Raw genomic sequence first — 17,061 nt, forward strand, 5'->3', positions numbered from 1 at the left:
TGCGAGATTCTCAGTCAGTGTGTTCCACAGAAACGTAAAGTGAGTCAGAAATGGGAGCCATATACCTAATTTGATTCTAGTAGTCACATTCAAAAAAAGTAGAAAGAAACCGGTAAAATTAATTTCAATAGTCCATTTTCAACCCAGTATATTCAATATATAATCATTTCAATGTGCAATCAATATAAAAATTATCGAGCCATTTTACATGTTTTTTTCATATTAAGTCCTTGAAATCCAGGTGTGTTTTATACTTAGAGTATTTCTCAATTTGGACTCATCACATTTCTAGGGCTCAATAGGCACATACTACTCACGGCTGCTGTCCTGGCTGCACCATCCTAGAAGTTCCCAGTCTGTGCTCCTTCTCCCTCCCGACGCCTTCTCTGCCCTCCCGTAATATGCACCCTATTTTCCCATTTCCAAAGGGAGGTGCTTGGGGCAAGGCATTCCCAAGTTCTTTTCCAGCTCTGAGGTTTTCTGATTCCAGAACGAAGCCAGAATTCTGCCCAGGCTTCTCTTAGACCCATGACACGGAGGCTCCAGGAAACATGGAGAAAGAACCCTGTAAACGTTCACAGGGGCAGCTGTGTTTCTTCCTCTGTGGGCTGCAGGGGTACACGGTGACAGATACCCAGACGTAGGGACACATAGATACATGAGGACCCCCAGACTCCCAGATACGGATGCATGACACACAGGTACAAAGACAAACAGACACAACCCCCGTGGGGAGGGTCGAGGGAGAGTGGCGGACGGGCACTTCTGAGTGTATTCTTGCACACAAAACCCAGATGTGACTGGGGGCCATCCTGCCCCTTAAGATCCAGATGAAATTGCTAACGACATCCCCAAACCCAAACCCCAACCCATCTCCTCTGTTTTTTTCTATATGTGTGTGTGTGCGCACACATGCCACTGCCTACATGCAGATACTAAGTCACCAGGTAAGAAGTGTTTTTGACCACCGGCCGCGTTCAGCAAAATTTGGCAGCCACCATGAAGAAGTTCTCATGGCTGGGACCCAGCTGCCTCCAGTATGGCCCCCCCAAGCCCGTCTGGATTCTGTCTCCATTTCTCCCACTTCCAAGTGCTGTTTTCATTCCTCAGAGCCAATCGTGCATTCTTCGCTTTCTTCCAGTTCACAAATCCTCCATTTCCTTTGCCCGTGGAAACACAAAGCTTTCCCACGACTTCTGTTACTTCTGGGTGGAGCCTTGGTCCTGCACGACATCATCCCCAGCGTGAATCTTAGACCTTTCTTTGCTCTGTACTTCCCAAATCCCCAAGCACTTGAAAGTTTAGAAGGCGCTCCTGAGGATCTTCTGGGGCACCCAGGGAGGACCCCGTGATCTCCCTTCCCCCTCATGCTGCCCCTCCCCTCCCCTTGCCCGGCGCCTCCCCAGTCTCCTCCTACTGAGACACCCTCCCAAGCCCCCTCCCAGTCTCACCCTGCCTCCCCAGGACCTATCAAGGTACTTGTGACTCCCCCGTCCCCACATACCCTCAGCAGAAGCAGGTCCCTCCTTCTGAGGAATCCTGGTGTCAGCTCTTCATTTATACACCTTTTGTGTCTTTAATCCATCAACTGAGATGATAACGGGGCAAGAGCTTTTAACGTGGACGCTCCAACTCCGCAGCCACTTGCCTGTCTCAGCTTTCAGGAGGATGAAGCCGGATGGCCCCTGGGGAGGCGAGACCTTTCTGTTGCTGAATGCCTATCCCCTGTCACTGTACCTATATGCTCACATGCACCGGATGCTCTTCTCAGTGTTTTATGTAACTCATTGCATTTTCAAAATATGGTAGTCTTATGACGTAGGTACTATTATTATCTAGATTTTACAAAAATCATAAGTGAGCTACAGGCAGGTTAGAAACTTGCCCCAAAACATGCAACTCGAAAGCGATGGCACTGAATTCTGTCCTGATTCTGTCCTGGTCTCCATCCTCCTCTTTGGGGCTCCCTAGTCGGGCCTGTGCCTACAGGTCAGGTCTCCATTAGCAGATGGAGCTGTGGGTGGGGTAACAAAATTACACTCTAGAGGGCAGAGGTTCAGGATCCGGATCCGAAGGGATGGGGTGTCTGGTGGTGAGACACTGCAGTCAGGTGGGGCTGCCACTAGCCTCCTGCCATCACACCCCAAGGGCAGGAGCAACTCCTGCTCTCTTCCAGGGGGCCCTCAGAAAGCGCGTTGGGCATGGTGATTCCTCCTCCTCTCTCTGGGAGTCCTCCACTCCCCATCTGAGTGAGTGAGCCCGGCTCAGCCACTTCAAAGCCCTTTGTGACTCCAACCACTCACCCTGCTTGGAGGATGTTCCCACAGTGTCTCTCTTGCCCCCTGGGGGCATTGCCCAACACCATGTTTGTCAAATGATCAACATGGTCCAGTGTTTTGAAATAAAGTTCTTAAAGAGAAGGCAAAAGGTTTTCTGTTTTTCCCACAGAACAGGATTTCTCTGCGCCAAGGGAGGGGCGCATGATCTCAGGTAGATAGAGAAACCTGTCCTAACTCAGAGAATAGAATCGTGAGTAGACTCTTCTGCTTTTGGGAAGTCAGTGCTCTTCCCAGAGTGACTGCACAATGGTGGAGGTATTTATAAATCTTGGGGAGTGAGGAGAGTGAGTGGTGGAGAGGGTGTCAGGGGAGTGGAAAATGGAACAGTACTTCAGCCCCCGCGGAGAAAAGCATTGGGTTTGACAGTATGTAGGAGGGTGGATGCTGGGGCTGGGGTGGGCTGTTTGTGGGGAGTGTGGGCAATGGAAGAGTGGTGATAGGGATCAATAGTATTAAGGGATGGAGCTTGGGCATGTGTACATGCTTAGCTTGGAGTATAGGATTAAAATTTGAATAGCGTATTAAGAGTGCGTTCAGCAACAAGTTAATAGAAAAACTCAACCCATAGCAGCTTAAATAATTAGGGGATTATTTTTCTCACAAAACAAGAAGTCTGGAGGTGGGCAGGCAAGAGCTGGTGCAGAAACCCAACAACGTTGTCCACAACCAGGCTTTCTCCATGTTTTTGCTCCGCCATCTTAGTGTGTTGATTCTCAGTCCTCTGGTTGCGAGATGGCTGCTGTACCTCCAGGCATCATGCCCATTGGCCGTGCAGGAGGAAGGAGCAAGAGATCACACCAGCTGGGGTTGTTTACTTTTTATTGGGAAAGTCATAAACTTTCCCAGATGCCCCTCTGCTTCCCAGCAGACTTCTGCTTCTATTTCGCTGGTCACAACTGTGCCATATGGTAACCTCTTAACTGCGAGGGAGATGGGGAAGTGGCGGATTTGGTTTTCCCGCTCTTCTCTTAGAGGAGCACGTGGGAGAGGAGAGTTGGGGTGGGCACGAATTGACCAAACTTTAGTGTCGCTCCCAATGGGAGACTGAATTACACGTGGGGTGGGTTGCAGGTGAGTGAGAAGGCGGTGGGGAGGGTGGACCAGCTGAAGGACACACAGCCTTTTTAATCAGACGTCATGCATTTGACCTCTGAGAGCCGGAAGTCCTTGGCAAGCTGCTGGCCTTCTCTCAGCTTTGATTTCCACATGTGCCTGCGTCGTCCTTGTGGGTCACACTCACTGCTGTGGACACCGCCCAGCACAGGGCCCGACACTTAGCAGGTGACCAGCAAAGGGGACTTTTGTTGTTATTTGTGTGAATGTGTATGGGGAGTGGTGGGTTCAGCGAGAAGGGGAGGGTTGTTTAAAGTCTTCTCCCCCAACCTCATCTTGATCAAAAGCTTGACCTTGTACGAGCTTAAAAGTCTTGGGCCCCTCTGTCTCTGTGTTCTGGCAGGGTCTCTCAAAAGAGCTTGTCCCGTAGGGGTGGCGTTTGGCCCCTTTAGGCCAGCCAGAGGCCCACCTGAGCAAGCAGGAAGCAGCCAGCAGGAGTGTGGTGTGGACACAGGGAGCTGCATGCACCCTTCCTTAAGAAGGAGTGCGTGTCCGGTGGGATGTCCAGCGCTTCCCTCACGATTCCTTCCAACGACGCCAGAAGGCGAAGGTCATCAACCCCATTCTAAACACTGGGAAGCTGGGGGCTCGGAGGGGGCAGTTCGCTGCCCAGGATGCTCCCGTGGGGGGTGTGTGTGGGACCTGCGGGGCAGAGGAGAGCCCCGGGCACGTGGGAGTTGGCGGTGGAAAATCAGCTAGGGCTGGGGCCTCCTGGCATGGGTGGGCGTGGGCGACTGAGTGAGAAGGAGGGCTCCCTATGTCTCAGCAGGTGGCCACCAAGAGACCAAAGGGCACTGTGCTGATGAAACCTGTGTGACTCGTTTCTACCTGGCCCATTGGCTTTTCCACCTGTGAGCTCTGGAGCCCAAGCAGCCCAGGGGGCCATTGCTCAGAGTGTCTTTCCAAGGCCTCCCCAGGGCTAGGATCTTTGGGGCTGTTATCCCTGAGCCTTTGCAAGTGTCACTCCATCCCTCAGATGGCCTTCCCTCCTCCCCAATATGCCTGCTTTCACAAATGTGGCACAAATCTCATCCCCTCCAGGAAGTCTGCTTTGATTGTCCCCACCCACCGCCATACCTACTCCCCATCATTAACACTTACAGAGCACTTGGCTTCTGCAGGTGGGTCCAGCTTTACATAATATGAAAGTGCAGATGCTCAGGACAGATGCATTAAGGGAACTGTTCTTCGCTTTATAAAAGATCTAGTACCTGCCTTTGTTAAAGGTTGACCAGGCGTTAGAAAATAGTTTGATGTGTGGAAACTAGATTTATGCTCAGACAACTATTTCAGGCCTAAGATGAAGGGCACTTGTGTTCATATTCAATCATTTACATATTTTTTCTTTTTTGAGGAAGATTGGCCCTGAGCTAACATCTGCTACCAATCCTCCTCTTTTTTGCTGAGGAAGACTGGCCCTGAGCTAACATCCGTGCCCATCTTCCTCTACTTTATATGTGGGACACATGCCACAGCATGGCTTGACAAGTAGTGGGTAGGTCCATGCCCGGGATCTGAACCGGTGAACCCCGGGCCGCCGAAGCTGAGTGTGTGGACTTAACCGCTGCACCACTGGGCTGGCCCTCGTGTTTTGCTTTTATTAAAACAAGTTGAAATCATTCCTTCACCCCCCCTCCCTTTCTCCTTTTGATGAGAAAACAACATAAAAATAACATTAAAGATTTCTTTTTTTGGAAAAAAGAGAAAAAACCTTTCTGCCCAGAAAGCCTCTTATTTTTGAACATTCCAGTCTGTGTTCACATGCGTGTCGACTGAAATAGCTGCACTGGTGGAACTTTTACTGAGCTTCCTGAAAGGAAGCCGAGACTGATGTCTTTCACCGGGCAGCCAGCAGAGCCCCAGCCAGGGGCAGACACTGGACACGGGGTTATTGGTACTGTCCTTGCTGCCGCCAGCTTGGCTGAGCCAGAGGGAATGCTGCCTTCCTTTGCCAAGTGTAGGTACCCCTCGCCTTAGATCCTCACAAAAATCTTGCAGGATAGGTATTATTTCCTCCATTCCACAGACAAGGAAAGCCAGTGAAGTGGCCTGCCTGTAGTCACAGAGTTAGAAAGTGGCAGAGCTGGTATTTGAACCCAGTCTCTCTGAGCTTAGCGCCCACCTTCTTCTCTTTGCAGGAGGGTTTTTCAACCTCAGCACTATTCACATTTTGGGCTGGACAGTCTTGGCTGTGTGAGACCGTCCTGTGCATTGTAGGATGTCAAGCAGCATCCCTGGGCTCCACCCCCTAGTGCCAGTAGCACCCCTCCCCCCTGCCCCCCGAATTGTGACAACAAAACCTGTTTCCAGACATTGGCAAATAAACACCCCAGGGTTGAGAACCACTGAGATACAACAAAGAATAGCAGGCCGCGCTGCCTGTGTCTTTGGTGTCCTTTTCCAGCTTCTATGGCTGCATACACAGTGGGTACCAATCCACGTGGTTGCCTGTCAAGGCCCCTTACTGTGTGGACTTGTGGTTGGTCCATGTGGTTGGTCCAGAGGGAGGCCAAGGCTGTGTAGGAGGTGCTGAAATGAGGACTCATGTCCATTCTCTGCAGTCCCACCTACCTGGCTCAGCCAGGGGTGGCTACAGCATCTTCAGGCACCCTCTCCAAGATTGGGGACCTACCTATCCCTCGCTACACCCAGATGTGTTTGGTGGACTACACCTATACGGTGAGGGCTTGGCTGCTGCTGGCGCACCCAGAGGCACTGTACAAGTTAGGAAAATGCACCCCTCCTCAGCCCTGTTCTAGGGCACAAGGCGGGCGAACAGAACATGAGCTGCATTCCTGCTTCCACTCGCCACCTTGGATGTTCTTGCAGAGTCCACAACCTGCACAACCATTCACAGCAGCCCCGACTTAGAACATTCTGGTAACTCTTTCTTCCCCTCCACTCCATGATGACAGGGCCTAGATAATGGAAGGTCACAGATAAAGCCTAAATTTGCCTTTTGACCTAAGACTCAACCTTTTCTTCACTCAGCTTTGCCCTGGACTTGCTCAATTTATTCACTCAACAAACACATTAAGCATCTACTTTGTGCAAGCAATGCTTTTAGGAACTTGGGTTGGGAGCATTAGAAACGAGGCAGTATGAAGTGGTACAGAGATTCTCAAAGTCTGGGTCTGGGCCCCTTGCAGGGGGTCCATGAGATCCTAGGATTTTCTTCACATCCTTTAATCCAAACAGCACACTACAGCATACTGAAGGCAGAAGCAGATATGGAAACCCAGCTGACTTCTTTTCAGCCTGACATTAAGGATGTTTGCAAAATGTGAAACACTGCCAACTTTCTAGCTAACTTTGGTTTTGTTTTGGAAAACAGGGTTATTTTTCATGAAAAGATATTACTTATGTTCATATGAAATGGTTTATTATTGTCATTTTTAGTAAATTCGTAAAGATAAACATGTCCTTATTTTTAATTTCTAATATAGCAAATATCAATAGATATAACCCACAATAATGAAAGCTCGCTGGGGGCCTCCGTCGCTTTTAAGAGTGTAAAGGGTGCCTGGGACCAAGAGTCTGAGACCTGCTCACACAGGGCAGAGCGCTAGGCTTGACGACCAACTAGGCTGGACTCCAGCATCAGCCCGGCTCTTCCTTAGCTGGTTGTGAACATCGGGCAAGTTCCGTAACTTTCCTGAGCCTCCGTTTTCTCATCTGTAAAATGGGGGCCACAGAGGAGACTGTGAGAATTTCAGCTCACATCCTGGGACCCGGGTTCGGCTGGAGGTCTTGCTGGTTCTGGAGGAGAGCTCGGGTGGCTTCAAGGGGGACGTGTGGAGCGGAGCACGGCCACGGTGAGGGGGTTACCAGCCTCCTCCACAAGGTAAATATGTGAGGATTGGGAAAGTTGGTCAAAGGAAAGGAATTCAGTTTGTGAAATAGCTTCAAAGGGGAGTTGGAGGGAACCTGTTTTGCTTTTGATGGCTTTGATTGTAATCACGTTTAAGTTTTGTAAAACTCTGCTTGCTGTCTCTCTCGCTCTCTTTTTAATGGGCAGGGAGGTCTTCTCAGGAGGCAGATGAACTGTCCATTGCTAGGGTCACTCAGGCTGGATGGCAGCCATGTCTGCTGGGCACACAGCCCTGGGAGTGGCTTTGGAGAAGTCCCAGGGTCTGGGTGAGACTGAGTGCGGGGGGGGCCAGGCATAGTCCTGACCAGGGCAACACAGGTGGGGCTTCACCACCAGATGCGCCATCATCTGCAGGAAAATGGCTCTTCCCTCAGCCCGTCATGGTACTGAATTTCCACTGCGTGAGATTTCTTCTTTGGGCTAGGGTTCTTGTTAACCAGAAACCTTCTACAAAATGCAAACAACACGACAACTGACCACCAGTCACGAATGCATCATGGTGGGCTTATTTATTTGATAACAGAAAGCAGGCCTTTGGGGCCATAGGGTGGAGGACAGATAAGTTCCGCATGTCACAGGCCCTACTGAGTTTCCAGCCTCCATGTCTTTGCTCTTCCTTCTCCTGGGGCCCCTTGGACTCAGCCTTGGTATTAGGACCCCTCCCGACCTGGAGATGATGGGTCTCAGATCCTTGAGTCTAAGCACCAGGGACCGGGCATCTATTCTCCTTGTCCCTCAGCTCCCTTTTGCCTTATTTGTCCCAATTTTGGGTTTAAGCCTTTTATGACTGCAGCTAACTTGGTTAAATCCTGAGAGAGGCCAAATTGGAGATTTATATTATAATATTTGGGAACTTGAGTTGGCCTTGAGATCCCTATCCTGATCTTGATGATGCTGTTTAACTACTGTCCTCGTAAAAAATTCCTGGTTGTTTAACTTAGGGCTCTGGTCGGTGGGCTAGACAGAATAACGCCACCCCCCACCCCTTTCTCAAATGTCTGCGTCTTATTCCCAGAACCTGAGAAAACGTTACCTCATATGGCAAAAAGGACTTTGCAGCTGTGATTAAGTTAACACTCTTGAGGTGGAGAGATTATTCTGGATTATCCAGCAATCCCGACGTGATCACAGGCCACAGAGGGAGGCAGGAGGGCCAGAGTCAGAGAAGGAGAGGTGGTGATGGGAGCAGAGGCTGGACTGACGCCATTGCTGCCTTGGAAGATGGAGGAGGGGGCCCTGAGCCAAGGGATGTGGGGGGCTCTGGAAGTTGAAAAAGACAAGGAAATAGATTCTCTCCCAGAGCTTCCAGAAGGGAACGTGTTCCTGCGGACACCATGATTTTAGCCAAGCGAAGCCCAATTTGGACTTTCGACTTCCAGAACTGTAATATAATAAATCTGTGTTGTTTTAAGCTGCTAAGTCTATGGGAATTTGTTACAGTAAAAATAGGAAACGAATACGGTTGGAAACAGGTGCTCTCAGAAGCTGATAAAGTGGCCGGTAGACACCTCTCAAGGTGTTGTGTGGTCTCCTCATCTGAATAAGGCGTGGACTCGCCCCTCTCAGAGCGTACAGTCTGCAGCGCGCATCAGACTTACGGCAAATGACTGACGAGAGGTGTGGAGTGACAAGCACTGGGGGGAAGCCACACATCGAGTGCAGAGGATGGAGATACTGCTTCTGCTCAATGAGTGCAAAGGAAGAGCCCTATCTCAGGGGCGTCTGAGTCGGTCCTTAAGGGAAGGGTAAAGTGCCCACAAATGGGCAGAGGGAACAGTATGAGTGACGACACAGAAGTGGAAAAGCACAGCATGGGTCTAGAACCCGGGAAAGAGTTGGCTTTGCAGCCAGGAATTCTGTATCAGGATGTCTGGCTATGAGCAACAGAAAACCTCAACTCGTTTCCTACAGGAAGAAGTCCTGATGCGGGGTGCTTCCAGCCTGGCCAATATGGTCTCTCGGGGACCGGGGTTCTTTTCCTGCCCTGTTCTGCCACCCTCATTTCGGCCACATTCCCTCAGGGTCACAGGAGGGCTGCTGCCGACTCAGGGGCTGCATGCAGACATGCCAGTGGCCAGCAGAGACGAGGGACTCTTTCTTCACGTGAGTGTCCGCTTATCAGCAAGGAAACCTTCCCTGGTAGTTCCCACTCGTATTCTCGGCACGTTTCCGAGACCAGAATTTCATCGCCTGCTTACCTGCAAGGGGACTGGTCCAGGGAAGCCCATGCGTGAGGGGGGATAGATCATCAGAGAAACAACACTGGGGTTCTGTTGGCTAGCACGATGAGGAGAGGTATTTTGGATAAACAACTGAAAGTGTGTGCTATGAGGGATGTGGAATTGGGGATGGGTGAGGGAGGATGGGGAGGGCTTGAATGCCAAGTGGGCACTGTAGGTTAATTTCCTTGGGCTTGGGGAGCCATGGAAGGTTTTAGAGCAAGGGTGTGGCCTGACCAGAGCTGAGCTTTAGCGAGATCACTCTGGCATCGTTAGAGGGTGGAGGAGGGTGTCCCTGGAGGCTGGGAGACCAGTTGGGAAGCTAATGTGATCGTCCACAGGAGAGGGCAGCGGGAATGACAGGACAGAAGAGAGGGAGAAGCATCGCGGGGGTAGGACGAGGCAACTTGGAGGCCGGGTCCTTCTTTCCCCACGTCGAATCCATCAATGAGTCCTGTTGGCATGGATCTGTCCGCTCTCCGTTTGCACAGCTGATACTCTAGTTTGAGTCCCTGATCCCCACTCCAGGCTCACGGTGCTGGCGTCTACACCACCCTCCTTGCTGCCATTTTTGCTTTCCTCTAATCTAGGGTGCCTCCGGCTGGGCGCTATCAACATTTGGGGTCCGAGAATTCTGTGCTGTGGGGGGCCGTCCTGCGCACTGGAGGGAACTCAGCAGCAACCTGGCCTCCAGGAGGGGTGACAGATGCCTGGAGCACCCTCACTCCCAGTTTTGACAAACAAAATGTCTGCAGACGTGGCCAAATGTTCCCTGGGGGCCAAAGTCAGCCCTGTTGAGAACCGGTGCTCTAATCCTTTCCTGCACAGCTTCCAGAAAGATCTTTGGAATGGCGCATCTGATAAAGCCACTCTTTTGCCTCCCATCTTAAAAGTCTTCAGAGGTTTCCCATTATACTCCTTGTGCTGTTTCTGCAAACCCTTTGAATTTTACACCCAGCGACTCCATCCTCTCTCCCAGCCTGCCCCAGACACACTGGTCTGCTCTCTGCTCCTCCAGCCTTCCAGGAGTTGTTTCCTCTGCCTGTAATGTCCTCTCACCTCTTTGCCTGGCTACTCCCAAGCATCCCTCAGACCTTGATTCCAAAGTGACTTCCTCCAGGAAGCCTTCTCTGACTTCTCCAAGCCAGGTAGCGTCCTGAGTTCTGTAAGACTCTTGAAAACTGCCCGCTTGACTCAAACTAAGTCAAGCTTGACTGAAGCTGAACTGGGAAAGGAGTGAGGGGTCATTTCTCACAAGGGTCTGAAGTCTGGCAGGTAAAATGAAGGCAGTTTTCGTGACCAGATGCACCACACGGAATGTGACAGTCTGAGAAGTAATGCCACATCTAAAAGTCAAAGTTGCCCCTAGTGCCTTCCAGAGAAGACACTGCTGGGCATGCGTGAGAGTGCGTAGGGCCTGATGGGAAGTTCCCGCTGATCCAAACAGACCTCTTGGTTGTGAAAGCATGCTGGTTTGCACACCAGACACACTTCCAGCTGTGTGGCCTAGGGCACCTCAATTCACTCATCTTCTTTGAGCCTCATCTTCACCATGAGCACGCACACACACACACACACCCATCTACAAAGTGAGGCCTATGTTGTAGCGTTGCAATTCCGTTAATGACAAAGTCTATAAGAAGCCTGGCACTTCTAAGTGCTCACCAGGTGATTAACTGCAAGCCTTTATTGGTACGTAACTCACTTCAGGGGGGCACCTTTCCTCTCTGCCCCCGCTTCTTCAGGGGTGTGTGTGTGTGTGTGTGTGTGTGTGTGTGTGTGTGTGTGTGGTGGTGGTGGTGGGCGGGAGGCCTGGGCAGGGGGTGCTGCAGGGACGGTGGGCTCTCACTCCTCCGGGAGGCAGGGCTCAGCCTGACAGCTTGGGGAGCTGCCTGCCCGGATCCCGGGTACCTCACCTCAGGTGGTTAGAGCCAGCCGGTTGGGAGCGGTTTGGGTTTTTCACAATGACAGTTTCCTGAAAGTCACGCCGACTCTGGGCTGGGGATAGCTGGGTACAAGCCAAGGGGGGAAGATAGAAAGAGGAAGGCACTTCCTGCTAGAAAGCAGAGGGCTGGGGGGGGGGGAGCTGGGGCAGCAGTGCCCCAGGCCCCAGAACTGAAGGGGACAGTGGAGGGGCCCCAGAGGTCCTGGACCCCTCATGGTCCCACAGGCAGAGAGGCTGACCCAGTCTGCCCAGACTGGCCTGACGACCTCTCTCCTGTCTCTTTCCTGGTCCCATCCAGTTTGGGGTGCTGCCTTCCATCCACCTTGACTGAGGTCACGCTTCCCTCAGTGCCCTCCTGGCTCTTAGATCCTGGACTGCTAGCTTTCTAGCCTGCTTAGGAAAAAAAGGAAGGAAGCTGAGGGCTTCCATCTCAGAGAGGCCAGCGCCCAGGGAGGCCAAGCCACATTCGGTGGCTCTTTCTAGCTCCCCCGTAGCTCCAGGAATGAGGGGCCTTCCTGGCTATGCCAGACGCTTCCTGTGCCCTGTCCCCCATCCCACGGGGCCTCTACTCTCCTGGGCCACCCATGGGCTCCTTTCTCTGGGAAGAATATTAAACATATTTAATAACCACCTTGCCACGAGAACCGCCCACTCCTAGTGGACAGACGCCACCATCACCCCTCCCCAAGGTGACTGGACCAGTTGACCCTCCGCCCTGCTTTTCTCTTTCTTCCCTCAGGACCCAGATTCTCTCCTCTCAGCCCTCTTTTGCTGCTGCCTGTTAGCTCTGGGATCTTGAGCAGGTTCTATTCCTCCTGCGAGCCTCAGTTTCTGAACCAGTCAAATGGGGATGGAACACCAACATCTACTCTTCAGGGCTGATGTGACAATTCAGTCAGCAGGCAAGCTCCTCGCATAGTGGCTGGCATGTCACAGTCTCACGGTTGATGTGACCATGAGTCCCGGTTTACCTGGGACAACCTGGTTTATGCCTGTGGTCCTAGTATTATTATTAATAGCATCCTTTTTCACTCTCAAAAGAGTCCTGGTTTGGACAATAAATGGCTTGGTCACTGTTCCCTCTCTTAACTGCTGGAGTCCCTCTTCCCTTGGCCAATGGCAGACGGTATAGAGGAAGGAACATTGGGTTTGTTCTGGGTTCTTGTCTTGGCTCTGCCAGCAAGCACAGTGTGGCCTTGGACAAACTGCCTCCCTGAGCTTCTGCATCCCCAGCTGTGTGGATAATGTCACCTGGAGGGCACAGCCGTGTGTCGTTCTGGTCTGCGCCGCCAAGGCCTGGCACAGGGTAGCTGCTTAGTGGGTGGATGAGTGACTAAAGCAGCATTTGCTCTGACCCGAGAAGCTGCTCCCGACCATGCTTCACACTCCCAGGGATTCCTGGTCCCTGAGTCAGGGCCAGCATGTGCCTGTGGTCAGTGCCCCGAGGGCCACCCACTCACTTCTCCAAGCCACCCCAGCCGAGGCGAGGCAGCAGAGAAGGCCCAAGGCACAGCCCAGCTTGATTCCGGTTGCTCCAACTTTTCTCCCTGACTTCTCTGAGCACTCGTTTCTTCAGCCCCAAGCTGAGAGATTGGGCGAGATGGCAACTCCAGCTGGGTTTCCAGCCTCAAGGGCCACAACTGTAATGGGCTTACAGGACACCAAGACCTCGGTTTGGATCCTGGCTCTGCCTCTCAATAATGGTGTGACCTCAGGCAAGTCGCTTCACCTCTCTGGGCCACCATTTTCTGAAGTGAACGCTGTAGCAATCTCACACAGTCCATTGGAAGGAGCCAATGAGAGGCCTATGTGCTCGGGGGACAAGGTGGGCACTTCATAAACATCTGTCCTTCCCACCAGGCTTTGCTTGTGACGGGAGCGCAGCTCGCCCTCCACCCTCCAACCCCCCAGGACATCTCCCCCTGGGTAGGCAAGGCAGGACCAGGCGCCCCCAGGAGGACGACGGGAGCCTGGTCACCCATCAGCACACACTATCTGAGTCCTGAGAGGGATGACGCGTGGCCTAACAAAGATGCAAAATGTGATTTTACCAAGAGGAGAAGGTGCAACAAACCGCTGTCACCGAAAATGTCAAAAGTGGACATGAAATGGGGCTGGCCCGCACATCACTCCTCATTCCTTAGGGCGGAAGCAGGACGTCCAGGCGCACGGTCCCTGACCATGCACGGGGGGCCAGCGTGTGCCCTGACAGACTCCCACGTCCTCCCACCAGGACTCCAAGAAGTGGGCGTTATTGCTCCCTCTTCCGGCTGCGGCTTGGAGAGGCCGCCCTGCCTGAGGCTGGGAACCTGTTCTCAGCAGAGCGGTGACCTGAACCCAGCCGTGTCCATCACCAAACACCTTCACCACTCTTCCTCATCGGGGCTTCCCGGGCCTTCATTCCAGCCCTCTCTCTGCCCCAAAGGTGCTTGCCTCAGTCGTCTCCCTCCCCATAACCTGAGACTTGCCTCCCACCTACTTCTCAGGGATGCTTTGAAGATGGGTAAGAATGTGTTTTCCCAAAGCTTCCGGGGCCCTCTGGGGCCTCACCAGGGCAGCATATCATTAACTAAAGCACAAGGACAGCAGCCACACAGCCGTAATGAATGCTCTCCAAACATCCTGTCGCCGAGGCGAGTGGCAGGCATCATTAGCCCCATTTTAGAGACGGGAAAGCCAGGGCCAGGATCATCATTTGTGACCTGCCCACGGTGCCATGATGAGTCAGTGGGGGCCCAACGCTACCTCCCTCTCCCTTTGTTCTCCTTCCCTCTGGAGAAAAAGAGGGTCAGAAAGAAGAACTGCAACCTCCGGGAGCCTCTGGTTCTTCTTTGGAGAAGGAAGGCATAGAGCTAGACTTGGTGGGTCCAGGCCGGCAGATGGCCTAGGGTGGGGGTGGGGACAAATGAGGATGGGGAGTCCAGGGCCCCTCTTCTCACTGGACACCGGCCCCAGGCAGCAGTGCTTGGACACTGTTCCCCAACATTCTCCAGCTGTTACTTTGGGGCTAAGACCATGGCCAAGGTGGTAGTGGTGGTGGTGGTGGTAGTGGTGGTCATGGTATATGTGTGTGTGTGTGTCTTGGTTCTTCTAGCCTCAAAGGGAACAAAGACATATGGGGGTGGGAGGTGTGAAGGACTCGTATTCGCTCAGTGCCTTTCCTGTGCCATGTATGTTACATGCAATTTGTCATCTCATCCCCATTCTACAGATAAGGAAATTGAGACCCAGAGAGATGAAGCAATTCACATCTGAGTTGCACAGCAGGTGAGAAGCAAAGATGGGATTCCAACTCAAGCTCATCTGGCTGGAAAGCTGTTGTTTTGGAAGTGACCCTGACCCCCAACCCCGACTCTTTGGAATTTCTTTGGGAAAGGTGGGGTCTACACAGGGTCGACTTCATGGGTGTGTCACTTGTATGACTGCATAGGCCCCTGCCCTCAGAGGGACCCTGCCCTTGGTTTAACTGGTTCTGCTGTCACTGTCTTGAAATTCTTAATACTTTTTGAACAAGGGGCCCCATATTTTCATTTTGCTCTGGGCCCTGCAAATTACATGGCTGGTCCTGGGTCTACGCACAAGAGCCTGTGGGACCAGATGCCTCAAACTTGCGGAGGGCCTCGGGCCAGTCACTTCTGCTTGGTGGCCCTACCTGCACCATAAGGAGGCTGGGTGAAGGGCCAGGCCTCGCTAGCACCACATTCATAGGGCCTGAGCCACAGGGCTTGGTGAGGATGGCTCGTGGGAAGAAGGACCCTGAGCCTGGGGTTCAGCCTGGGAAGACCTGGTACCTGGTAGAGCTTTAGAGTGACTGACAGGTGCTGGAGACCCAAGAAAGGGGCACAGGAGCCCTCCAGGATGCTGTGCGTTGGTGGAGGGCCCTACTCCAGCTATTAGTCCAGGAAGTTGCTGAGAAACTGTTGACATATATAACTGTGAGTCTTTGATGGTCAGAACCGGATGGGAGGCATGACTAGCTTTTTCTTTCAAATAGACACACTTGGACTACTTTCAAAGCTGTCACCAGGGGAGACTGTGGACTTATTCCAACCATGTCGCTATGGGGGATGCTTTGGTGCCCTGTGCACATCCTGAGGCCTGGGTCTGCTTTCAGCTGCACCCGTGGTGGGTGGATGGTTCCATGTGAGTTCTGACTCTTGCTCACAACCTCCCACCTCAGGCAATGGACACGTGACTCTCTGGTTTTCTGCCTCAGGCCCGGTTGCGGGAGTGCAGGGGCAGCCCAGAAGTCAGACGTCCCGAAGAATCTAGCTCCTGTGTCTACAAGGGACAACTTCAAAAGCGCACAATTATATTGACCTTTCCTCCTTCCCTGACTCATTCCCGCCACCCCTCATTTCTGCTTCTTGGGGTCACCCTCCTAAATAAACTCTGTGAACCCTAGTCCTTGTCTTAGGCTCTGCTTTTTGGGGAACACAAGCTGAAACAGGTGGTATCACTTACAGCATCATCAATCCCGCTTGTGGACTGACTTTCAGAAGCTGAGGCCTGATCTTTGGTACCGCTTCCAGCGTGGCAAAGCTTTCATCTTCCAGGAGATGTCTGGCAACAGCCAAACACGATTCAGAGCAACGCTTGGTACTGAGGCGCGTGATAATCGCACCCGGTGTGGAGTGGCGGCTGGGGTGGAGGCCAGCGTGGAGGACCGGCCTTTGCCAAGACTCAGCATCAAGTCTGCTCTTGGATGTGTCTTTGCTGTGAGATCCTGGACCAGTGACTTGGCTTTTCCGGGCCCCAGGGGCTTCATCTGTAAAGTGAGGGGCAGTGACACTCAGCTCCCAGGACTGATGTGAGGATTGAGTGTATTTGTGAAATCATTTTCTGATCGATAAATAGCTGTATGTACATGAGTTACTATTGGTTGAAAACAAGATGGTGGCTGCAAAGTAATGGGGCCAGTAAATTGGGAAGGTCAGTTCCCCAGGGGAGTCTGAACACATTTGATCAGTGGGAGCATCATTAGAAGGTCCTTCCCAAAAGGGTTCTGGGCTGGGACAACTTTTTTCTGGCCGTGGTCATCCTGGTGTGCTGGTTACGAAGCAGCCCTTGGTCCTCCAAGGGCCGGCCTTGGAGCTGCTGTTTGTAGAGAAATGGTTTGGGTTTGAGCTAGACCTTGAGGAGAAACATGTGACCCCAAGGCTTGGGAGATGGTTGGTGTGGATGTGGGTCTGGGGCGTTGGTGTCAGTGTGAACACTGTGCTGGGGTCATCTATCCAATTGACAAATGTATTTATCGAGCAATTGCTATGTGCCAGTCACTGTGTGCAGGCTGGGGGTACAGCAAGAAGCTCCCCATTCTAATGGAGGAAGGGGCAATAAATAAGCACAGATACAAGGTCACATTGTGCCAGGAAGAAAAATAAAGTGAGATGAGGAAATAGAGAGGCACAGAGGGCTGCTGACTTAGAATCATGAGGATTTAGGGTAAGGGCAGGGGTAACAGGCAGTGCAAAGGCCCTGAGGTGGGAGAGAGAAGAAAGAGGAGAGAGAGAGGAAACAGAAGAGAGAGTGAGTGTGGGGAGAGGGGGAGAGGAGAGAGAGGGAGAGAGAGGA

At 52.3% G+C, this 17,061-nt stretch overlaps 1 long non-coding RNA gene across 1 annotated transcript; it reads left to right on the forward strand.

Moving 5' to 3' along the window:
- Positions 1-14,217: 14,217 nt before the first annotated feature.
- On the forward strand, positions 14,218-16,126 carry LOC123275725 (uncharacterized). The gene is made up of 3 exons (XR_006511772.2): positions 14,218-14,348; positions 14,699-14,754; positions 15,704-16,126. It is a non-coding gene; the product is annotated as an uncharacterized lncRNA (long non-coding RNA).
- The last annotated feature ends 935 nt before the right edge of the window (positions 16,127-17,061 follow it).

The sequence above is a fragment of the Equus asinus genome, chromosome 12, assembly GCF_041296235.1.
Source record: "Equus asinus isolate D_3611 breed Donkey chromosome 12, EquAss-T2T_v2, whole genome shotgun sequence".
Taxonomy (NCBI): Eukaryota; Metazoa; Chordata; class Mammalia; order Perissodactyla; family Equidae; genus Equus; species Equus asinus.